Below are 11,362 nucleotides of genomic sequence, written 5' to 3' on the forward strand. Positions count from 1 at the left end.
TGTTGCCAAATGGAATGTCAAAAACTTTTCCCCCATATTTTCCTGTAAGAGTTTTATGTTTTTTGCTCTTAAATTTAGATCTTTGGCCCATTTTGTGCGCTTATTTTTTTGGCATATCCTGTAAAGTAAGGGCCCAACTTTATTTTTTGCATGGGGTCATCCAGTATTCCCAGCCCTTTGTATTGAAACATATGTCCTTTCACAACTGTATAACGTTGGGATCCACAATGTGCGTGTTGTTCTGCCTGATGGTGTTCACAGCTTGCTTAGGCTCTGTTTACACTTTTTTCAATATTTTTTTCTTTCTGTTCCTCAGACTAAATAATTTCAATTATCTGATATTGAATTCTCCGATTTTTTTCTTTTGACTGCAAAAATTGTTGTTGAATCCCTCTAGTGATATTTTCTTTTCAGTTATTGTATGTTTAAGCTACAGAATTTCTGATTTAGGGGCCAGCCCGGTGGTGCAGTGGTAAAGTGCGCACGTTCTGCTTCTCAGCGGCCCAGGGTTCGCTGGCCCGGATCCCGGGTGCGGACATGGCATCGCTTGGCAAGCCATACTGTGGCAGGTGCCCCACATATAAAGTAGAAGAAGATGGGCAAAGATGATAGCTCAGGGCCAGTCTTCCTCAGAAAAAAAGAGGAGGATTGGCAGATGTTAGCTTAGGGCTAATCTTCCTTGGGGAAAAAAAATCTGATTTATTTCTATATTTTAGCTTTTCTTGATATTCTAATCCTGTTTATAAATTAATTTTCTTTCTCTAGATCTTCCTTTAGCTTATTGAGCACCTTTAATAAGTTGTTTTAAAATTTTGTCTAGTGTATCCAATGTCTGCCCTTCCTCAGACTTTCTGGTTATTTTGTTCCTTTGAATGAGCCATACTTTTCTGTTACTTTGTATGCCTTGTACAGTTTTTGCTGCTGGTGGTGTTGAAACCTGAACATTTGAATGTTATAATGTAGTAACTGTGGAAATCAGATTGTTCCCTTTTCCCATTGTTTGTTGTTATTATTTATTTTTGTTGATGTTAGGTATCTCTGTGCTGGAGACCAACCGGAAGGGAAATTTTAAAGAACAGGATTGCTGGATCATATGGTAAGAGTATGATTGGTTTAGAAACAGAGTGTTAAAATATATTCCATACTGTCTGTACCACTTTGCATTCCCATCAACAATGAATAAGTTTTACTGTTGCTCCACATTCTTTCAAGCAACTGGTGTTGTCAAGGTTGTGTATTTGTAATAAGTGTGTAGCAGTGTCTTATTGTTGTTGTAGTTTGCATTTCCCTGATGGTATATGATCTGGAAAATCTTTTCATATGATTATTTGCAATCTGTATATTTTCTGTGACAAGGTACGTATTAAGGTATTTGGCCCATTTTTAAAATAGATTACTTATTTTCTTATTATTGATTTTTAAGAGTTCTTTGTATATTTTGAATAATGCTTCTTTCTAAAATGTAACTTTTTCCAATATTATCTCCAAGTCTGTGGGTTATCTTACTCTCTTCACGTTACCTTTTGCAAAGCAGAAGCTTTTAATTTTAATGAAGAATAGCTTATCAGTTCTTTCTAGCATAGATCTTGCTTTTGGTATTGTATATAAAAGTACATTGTTATACCCAAAGTCATCTGGATCTTCTAGGATTTTTATAGGTTTGCATTTTCCATTTAGATCTATGAGCAATTTTGAGTTAATTTTTGTGAAATGTGTAAAGTCTGTCTAGAATTAAGTTTTTGCATGTGGATACACAGTGATTTTACCACCATTTGTTGAAAAGACTCTTTTTCTTTGATTGCATTGTCTTGGCTCCTTTGACAAACAGTTACGTGTAGTGTATTTCTGAGCTCTCTGTTTAATCCATTGATCATTTTGTCTATTCTTTAATCAACACCACCCTGTCTTGATCAATGGAGCATTATAGTAAAGCCTGAAGGTGGGTAGTATTAATCTTCTAACTTTGTTCTTTGCTTTCAATATTGGTTTGGCTATTCTGGATCTTTGGTCTCTTCCTATAAGCTCTAGAATAAAGTTGCAAATATCCACAAAATAACTTGCTGGGATTTTGATTAGGATTGCAACGAATCTAGAAATCAAGCTGGGAATAACTGACATCTTGATAATATTGAGCCTTCCTCTTCATGCACATGTAATATCTGTCCTTTTATTTTATTCTTCTTTGATTTTGTTTTATCAGAGTTTTGTAGCTTTTTCTTATAAATCTTGTGCAGTTTTTAGAGTTATGCATATTTATTTCATTTCAGGGTAAAGTAAATGGTATTATGTTTATAATTTCAAATGGCACTTGTTCATTGCCAATATGTAGAAAAGTGACGGACATTTGAATATTGACCTTGTATCTTGAAACTTTGCTATAATCATATACTAGTTCCAAGATTACTTGTTAAATCTCTCAGATTTTTTACATATATGATCATATCTTCTACATACAAATGCGGTTTTCTTTTTTCCTCCCCAATCTGTATAATTTTATTTCTCTTTCTTGTCTTGTTGCATTAGCAATAATGTCCAGTGCCATGTTAAAAACAGTAATGTGATGGGACATCCTTACCTTGTCCCTGATTTTAGTTGGAAACCTTAACTTTCTCACCATTAAGTATGATGTTAGCCGTAGAGATGTTTAATAGACATTCTTTATCAAACTTAGGATGTTCCCTCCTGTTACTAGTTTTCTGAGATTTTTCATATGAATATGCGTTGCATTTTGTCAAATGGTTTTTCTACATCTACTGCTATGATCATGTGACTTTTTCATCTTTAGCATTGACATGATGGATTACATTAATTGATTATAAATTGTTAAACTAAATTTGCATACCTGGGATAAATATCACTTGGACATGATATATAATTCTTTTTATACATTGTTGACTATGTTTTGCTAATATTCCTTTGAGGATTTTTGCTTCTATGCTCAGGAGAGATATTGGTCTGTAGTTTTCTTTTCTTGAATTGTCTTCACTGGGTTTTGATATTAGAATAATGCTGCTGTCATAGAGTGAGTTAAGAAGTATTCCCTCTCTTCTATTTTCTGGAAGAGATTGTAGAGAATCAGTATAATTTCTTTTGTACATGTTTGGGAGAATTCACTAGTGGACTCATCTGGGCCTGACGTTTTCTCTCTTGGAAGGATATTAACTTCAATTTTATATATATATATATATTCTACATATATTCTATATATTATATACATAGAATTCTTCGATTCTATATATGTATAAGCTCATAAATATATGGGCTTATTGAGATTTCTATTTGTTTTTGTGTGATTCTGGCACCTGTGTCTTGCAAGGAATTGGTTCATTTCATGTAGGTTATCGAATTTGTCCTTATAGAGTGTTTGTTTATTGGCTTTTTAATGTCCATTGGGCCTGTAGTGATATCCCCTCTTTCATTTCTGATATTAGTAATTTATGTTCCTTCTAGTTTTTCTTAGTTAACCTAGATAGAGGCTTAGTGATTTTGTTGATGTTTCCAAAAAAAAAGCTCTTGGTATCACTGATTTTCTCAATTGTTTTTCTGTTTTAATTTTTATTGATTTCTGCTCTAATTATTATTTATTTTCTTCTACTTTCTTCAGATTCTTGGGGGTTTTTTTAGTTTCCTAACATCAAATCTCAGATTATTTGTTTCAGATCTTTTTTTCTAATATAAGAATTCAATGCTCTATATTTTCCACTAAGCTCTGCCTTAACTACATTCCACACATTTTGATAAATTGCATTTTCATTTTCATTTTGTTTCAAAGTATTTTTTTAAATCTGTGCTGATTTCTTCTCTGACTTATGTACTATTTAGAAATATGTTTTTTAATCTTCACTTTTTTTCAGATTTTCCAATTATCTTTCTATTATTTATTTCTAGTTTAATTTTACTGTGGCCTGAGAGTAGATCTTGTATGATTTCTATTATATTTTTAAGGTGTGTTTTATGGTCCAGAATGTGACTGACATTGGTAGTATTCCCTGTGAGCTGGAGAAAAATGTATATTCTGCTGTCATTGTATAAAGTAGTCTACAGATGTGGATATTAAATGACTGTTTGAGTGTGTTATTGAGTTCAGGTATGTTTACTGATTTCCCTCTGGTGTATTTGTCCATTTCTGATACAGGAGTGTTGAGAAGTCTCCAACTATGATAGTGGACTCATTTATTTCTCCATGCAGTTCCATCATAGTTTGCCTCAGGAAGGTTGGCACTCTGCTGTTAGGCATGGCAGCAGATGTTAGCTCAGAGCTAATCTTCCTCAAAAAAAAAAAAAAGAGAGAGAGAGAGAAATAACTTGTCTTTTCAAGATAAAAAATATTATCACATTTTAAAGCTATTAATATAGATAAAAGTTTATCTTATAAAATACACTGAAATGAATTTCAGAATTAATGTGAATTTATACTGAGGCTAGACCATTAGTGTTAATCATTTCCTAACTATCAGACCTGACCCTTTAGTCAGAAATATATATGAAGACTAATATACCTCAGAAAAATACTTTAGAAAATTGACCTGTAGTCCTGAATAAAGATTTTGTCCCCTGAGGCTGGGCCAGTCAACATTGATTTACAAAAATAATTGAAAAGAAAAATTACAAAATCAGGTAAAAATTACTTTTCCTAAAGAAAGAAAGAAAGAAAGAGAGAGAACGAGGGAGAAAGTAAGGAAGAAAAAAAAAATTCCCCTTATCTAGCAAGAAAGGAGGCTGAATTTACCATCTTTTTAGTTCTCATTTTGTGGACATTGCTTTGATTTCCTTTGCAACAGCCCATGAAAAGTTTTCCAAATCTCGTAGTGTTTCTCAAGACCGTGATTTCACTCAAACTTAGCACGTGGCTTTGTCTCAGAATGATTTTCCTGATTTTTTTCCTGAAATATCTTTCAAATAATTAATTTGCCACAAAAACACATTATAATTATAAGATTTCTTTCAAAATCTCAAATTTTTAATACACTTACCTTGGTATCTTGAGTATTTGTAATACAAATATCTCCTCAAATATTTTATCAACATTTCTCTCATTTTTTCTCTTCATCTGGTGAATCAGGTCAAAATTTTAATGGTAATATGTCCAAATATTATATTCATTCTTATTTCTCTCCTCATCAACTAGTGTCATCTTTCCCAACTCATTACTGCCTTAAATTGCAATGTTCTGTTCAATTATTTCATCGACAGAAAGTTTGGGTTTTTCTGTCTATAAAATTTTTGGCTTAGTCCTGTTGATACCTTTCAATACATTTTTTCTATTTTTATTAGCACTACTTAATAATAGTATGATCTGTGTGTCCAACTTACTAATTTCTGGTATTACAAGTCATACCACTTTTGAAGATACTTTTATCAGTTAAATCCTGTCAGTGACCAAAAGAATTAGCTAATTTATCTGACGCCCCAACTTTTTTTTTGCCATTTTTAGCATCTTCTGACATTCACACAATCTTCTTTAGGAGGCTATTTTCTCACTATTTTTTCTAGACTACCTCTGAAAATGCTTGTGTTCTCCAAGTTTGTATTTGTGAGTGGTCAGGCCGAACTTGTTTCTATGTTACATTTTATTCTGCATCTGTGAAGTTGTTTTACAAAATCCATGTACAATCCACTCTTCCATGTCTGTCACTCCTCTATATGAAGCTGCCACTCGCACCTCAGCCAAGTCCTCAGTCGCAGGATCCATCTAAAGCTTCTGACTTTTGCTCACAGCGTCACATTCCTTCTTCACTGCTAATACCACCCTCTTCTGTTGTGATTGATCAGGACTTTAAATCCATCTTCAACGTAACTTTGCTTTGCAAACCTTTCTTGACGATCTCAAATTTATTCCACTATTTTTATGTTTCGTTGTAGAATTTACATACAACTACAGGAATTCACCATGTTTATATCATTCCCATATATATGTGTAAAGTCCTTGAAGTATAGACCATATATTATTTATCTCTTTGTACTTTTATTAAATATTTCTCTACATGAATAATATATAATAAAAGTAAATATTTTAACGTAACTGATTGACCACTAACGTTCTTTTTCATGTTAATTGTTACACACTTCTAGTTTCAAAAGTGGCTGCACTGTTTCTGTCATAAATTACCTGTCTCCACCATGTGACTGGTACATGTAACATTGATTGAATCTTTCAAACAAATGTTTACACTCAAAAATTTACCTCCCAGAAAATAATAAACCAAGAGTTCTACTTGCTAAGCACAACTGACACTATTCACTTCTAATTCTCCATAACAAATTATCTTTTTGCTTTTTAATCTTTTAATTGTTGGTGTTTGATTTAATTTTTTATAATGCCTGAACATAATTGTTTTTATATTATTATACGACCATATCCAATAGTAGTTTTCCGAACCATAATTTATTTGGTCTGATTGTTATCAAAGCTTAATCACCCATAAGCTATACCAGGCACTGGGGTTTAGTGAAAGAAAAACAATATTGCTATTTTTGGTGTTTGATGCCAATGAAGAAACATTATGTTACATAAAAAACACAAATAAATATAAAGAGTTCAGAAAGTAATTTGTGTTAAAATAAATTAGAAGAATGAAATCTGTAATACTTCTCTCTTTTTCCAAATGTTAGATGGAAACATAAGATGTGATTTTAAAAATCAGAAGGTAACAACTCTTTAGAGACACTATCTTTTTTGGTAGTAAATTACCTACTATTTTTGTATCTGTAAAGTAATTTAGAAATTATACACTAGCTAGTTTGTATTGATTGCACTACATAAACTGACTTTTTTGTTTATGTGATCAAATATTATTTGGAAATTTTCTTTTTAAATTTGTTTTTGTTCTTAATGTACAAGTCTTATAAGGAAATTTTAGTTATGGAGTCTAAACTACAGTCACATAGCAGAAGTAAAGAAACATAGATAAGACCATTTGATTCTCGGTTAGAAATTAAGACCACTTCTACAAATTTTAGGAATATTATTTCTGAATAAACCTGGCTGTTTTTTTTAAACAAACAAATAAAAAAATCTGACATTTTAAAAAAATTTTTATTGAGTTAATGATAAGTTACAATCTTGTGAAATTTCACTTGTACATTATTGTTTGTCAGTGGTATTGTAGGTGCACCCCTTCACCCTTTGTGCCCAACCCCCACCCCATCTTTCCCCTGGTAGCCACTAATCTGTTCTCTTTGTCTACATTTTTAAATTCCTCATATGAGTGGAGTCATACAGATTGTCCTTCTCTATCTGGCTTATTTCACTTAACATAATTCCCTCAAGGTCCATCCACTTTGTTGCAAATCGGACGATTTTTTTTCTTTTTTATGGCTGAGTAGTATTCCATTGTGTACATACATATATCTTCTTTGTCCAATCAACAGTTGATGGGCACTTAGGTTGCTTCCACGTGTTGGCTATTGTAAATAATGCTGCAATGAGCATTGGGGTGCATAGGACTTTTGGAATTGCTGACTTCAAACTGTTTGGATACATACCCAGTAGTGGGATAGCTGGATTGTATGATAGTTCTATTTTTAATTTTTTGAGGAATCTACATACTGTTTTCCATAGTGACTGCACCAGTTTGCATTCCCACCAGCAGTGTATGAGGGTTCCTTTTTCTCCACAACCTCTCCAACATTTGTTACTATTAGTTTTAGATATTTTTGTCATTCTAATGGGTGTAAGGCGATATCTTAGTGTAGTTTTGATTTGCATTTCCCTGACGATCAACGATGATGAACATCTTTTCATGTGCCTATTGGCCATCCATATATCTTCTTTGGAGAAATGTCTGTTTGTGTCTCCTGCCCATTTTTCGATCGGGTTGTTTGATTTTTTGTTGTTGACTTGTGTGAGTTCTTTATATAGTATGGAGATTAAGCCTTTGTCAGATTATGACTTGCAAATATTTTTTCCCAATCGGTGGGTTGTTTTTTTGTTTCAATCCTGTTTTCATTTCCCTTCAAGAAGATTTTTAGTGTGGTGAAGTCCCATTTGTTTATTCTTTCTATTGTCTCCCTTCTCTGAGAAGACATGTTGTCCGAAAAGATCCTTTTAATACTAATGTCAAAGAGTGTACTGCCTATATTTTCTTTTAGAAGGCGTATGGTTTCAGGTCTCACCTTTAGGTCTTTGATCCATTTTGAGTTTATTTTGGTGATGGTGAGAAAGAATGGTCAATTTCCATTCTTTTACATGTGGCTTTCCAGTTTTTCTAACACCATTTGTTGAAAAGACTTTCTTTTCTCCATTGTATGCCCTCAGCTCCTTTGTCAAAGATTAGCTGTCCGTAGATGTGTGGTTTTATTTCTGAGGTTTATATTCTGTTCCATTGGTCTGTGCACCTGTTTTTGTACCAATACCATGCTGGTTTGATTACTGTAGCTTTGTAGCATGTTTTGAAGTCAGGGATTCTCATGCCTCCCATTTTGTTCTTTTTTCTCAGGATTGCTTTAGCAATTCGGGGTCTCTTGTTGCCCCATATGAATTTTAGGATTCTTTGTTCTAATTCTGTAAATAATGTCATTGGGATTCTGATTTAGATAGCATTGAATCTGTAGATTGCCTTAGGTAGAATGGACATTTTAACAATATTTATTCTTCCAATCCATGTACATGGGATGTCTTTCCATCTCTTCATGTCGTCATCCATTTCTTTCAGAAAACTCTTGTAATTTTCATTGTATAGGTCTTTCACCTCCTTAGTTAAGTTCACCCCATATTTTATTTTTATTCATTTTGGTATTTTATTCTTTTTGTATTTTATTCTTTTTGTAGCAATTGTGAATGGTATCATGTTCTTGAGTTCTTTTTCTATTAGTTTGTTATTAGAGTATAGAAATGCTACTGATTTATGCAAATTGATTTTATACCCTGTGACTTTGCTGTAGTTGTTGATTACTTCTGAAAGTTTTCCAATGGATTCTTTGGGGTTTTCTATATATAAGATCATGTCGTCTGCAAAGAGCGAGAGTTTCACTTTTTCCCTCCCTATTTGGATTGCTTTTATTCCTTATTCTTGCCTAATTTCTCTGGCCAGCACCTCCAGCACTATGTTAAATAAGAGTGGTGATAGAGGGCATCCTTGTCTCGTTCCTGTTTTAGGGGGGATGGTGCTCAGTTTTTGCCCATGGAGTATGATGTCAGCCTGGGTTTGTCATATATGACCTTTATTATGTTGAGGTAGTTCCCTTCTATGCCCATTTTGTTCAGAATTTTCATCATAAATGGCTGTTGGATCTTGTCAAATGCTTTTTCTGCATCTGTTGAGATGATCATGTGGTTTTTATTCCTCAGTTTGTTGATGTAGTGTATCACATAGTTTGATTTGCGGATGTTGAACCATCCCTAAGTCCCTGGTATGAATCCCACTTGATCATGATGTATGATCCTTTTGATGTATTGCTGAATTAGAGTTGCCAAAATTTTGTTGAGAATTTTTGCATCTATGTTCATCAGCGATATTGGCCTGTAGTTCTCCTTCTTTGTGCTGTCCTTGTCAGGCTTTGGTATCAGCGTGGTGTTGGCCTCATAGAATGTGTTAGGAAGTGTTCCATCCTGCCAACTTTTTTGGAATAGCTTGAAAAGGATAGGTATTAAATCCTCTCTGAAAGTTTTGGTAGAATTTCCCAGGAAAGCCATCTGGTCCTGAGGTTTTGTTCTTTGGGATGCTTTTGATTGCTTTTTCAATCTCTTTCCTTGGGATTGGTCTGTTCAAATTGTCTGCTTCTTCTTGACAGAGCTTTGGGAGATTGTAGGAGTCCAAGAATTTATCCATTTCCTCTAGGTTATCCATTTTGTTGGCATATAATTTTTCATAGTATTCTCTTATAATCTGTTGTATTTCTGCAGAGTCTGTTGTTATTTCTCCTCTTTCATTTCTGATTTTGTTTATTTGAGCTTTCTCCCTTTTTTTCTTTGCGAGTCTGGCTAGGGGTTTGTCAATTTTGTTTATGTTCTCCAAGAACCAGCTCTTTGTTTCATTGATCCTTTCTACCACTTTTTTCATTTCAATAGCGTTTATTTCTACTCTGATTTTTATTACTTCTTGCCTTCTGCTGCCTTTGGGCTTTGTTTGTTCTTCTTTCTCTAATTCAGTTAGGTGTAGTTTAAGATTGCTTATTTTGGATTTTTGTTTGTTTGTTAAGATGTGCCTGTATTGCGATGAATTTACCTCTTAATACAGCTTTTGCTGTATCCCATATGACTTGATATGGCATGTTATCATTTTCATTTGTCTCCAGGTATTTTTTTATCTCTTCTTTAATTTCTTCAATGATCCATTCCTTGTTCAATAGTGTATTGTTTAGTCTCCACATCCTTGTGCCTTTCTCAGCTTTTTTCTTGTAATTAATTTCTAGCTTTATAGCATTATGATCAGAGAAGATGCCTGTTATTATTTCAATTTTTTTAAATTTGTAGATGCTTGCCTTGTTTCCCAACATATGTCCTATCCTTGAGAATGTTCCAGGTGCACTTGAAAGAATCTGTATTCTGCTGTTTTTGGGTGAAGTGTCCTATATATGTCTATTAAGTCCAACTGCTTTAACTTTTTGTTTAGCTCCACTGTTTCCTTGTTGATTTTCAGTCTGGATGATCTGTCCATTGATGTGAGTGGGATGTTGAGGTCCCCTACTATTATTGGGTTATTTTTAATATCTTCTTTCAGGTTTGTTAATAGTTGCTTTATGAAATTTGGTGCTCCTGTGTTGGGTGCATAGATATTTATAAGTGTTATTTCTTCTTGATGAAGTGTCCCTTTGATCATTATATATTGTCCCTCTGTGTCTCTCTTTACCAGCCTTATTTTGAAATCTGTTTTGTCTGATATACGTATTGCGACACCTGCTTTCTTTTGTTTGCTGTTAGCTTGGAGTATTGTCTTCTACCCATTCACTCTGAGCCTGTGTTTGTCCTTGGGGATGAGGTGTATTTCCTGGAGGCAACAAATTGTTGGATCTTGTTCTTTAATCCACTTTGCCACTCTGTGTCTTTTTATTGGAGAGGTCAATCCGTTTACATTGAGGGTGATTATTGATGCATGAGGGCTTAATGTTGTCATTCTGTCACTCATTGTCCTGTTCTCCTGCGTTACCTTTGTTTCTTGTCCTGTGTGTTTTAGCCTACCCATTGACTTCTGCAATTTCTTATGCTCGGTTTCTTAGATTTTTCCTTATTTACATTTTGTGTTTCTCTTCTGTTTTTCAGTTTAGTGGCTACCCTGACGTTTGTATTCAGAATCTCATGTATAATATAGTCCATTCTCTGGTGGCCTCTTACTTACTTGGCCTATACTGTTTCAGTCTCTTTCCTCCTCCCCTCCTAAATTATTATTGTCATCTCTTATTCCAACTCGTGTTGTGAGTTTGT

Source organism: Equus caballus, unplaced genomic scaffold (genome assembly GCF_041296265.1).
Source record: "Equus caballus isolate H_3958 breed thoroughbred unplaced genomic scaffold, TB-T2T haplotype2-0000437, whole genome shotgun sequence".
Classification (NCBI taxonomy): Eukaryota; Metazoa; Chordata; class Mammalia; order Perissodactyla; family Equidae; genus Equus; species Equus caballus.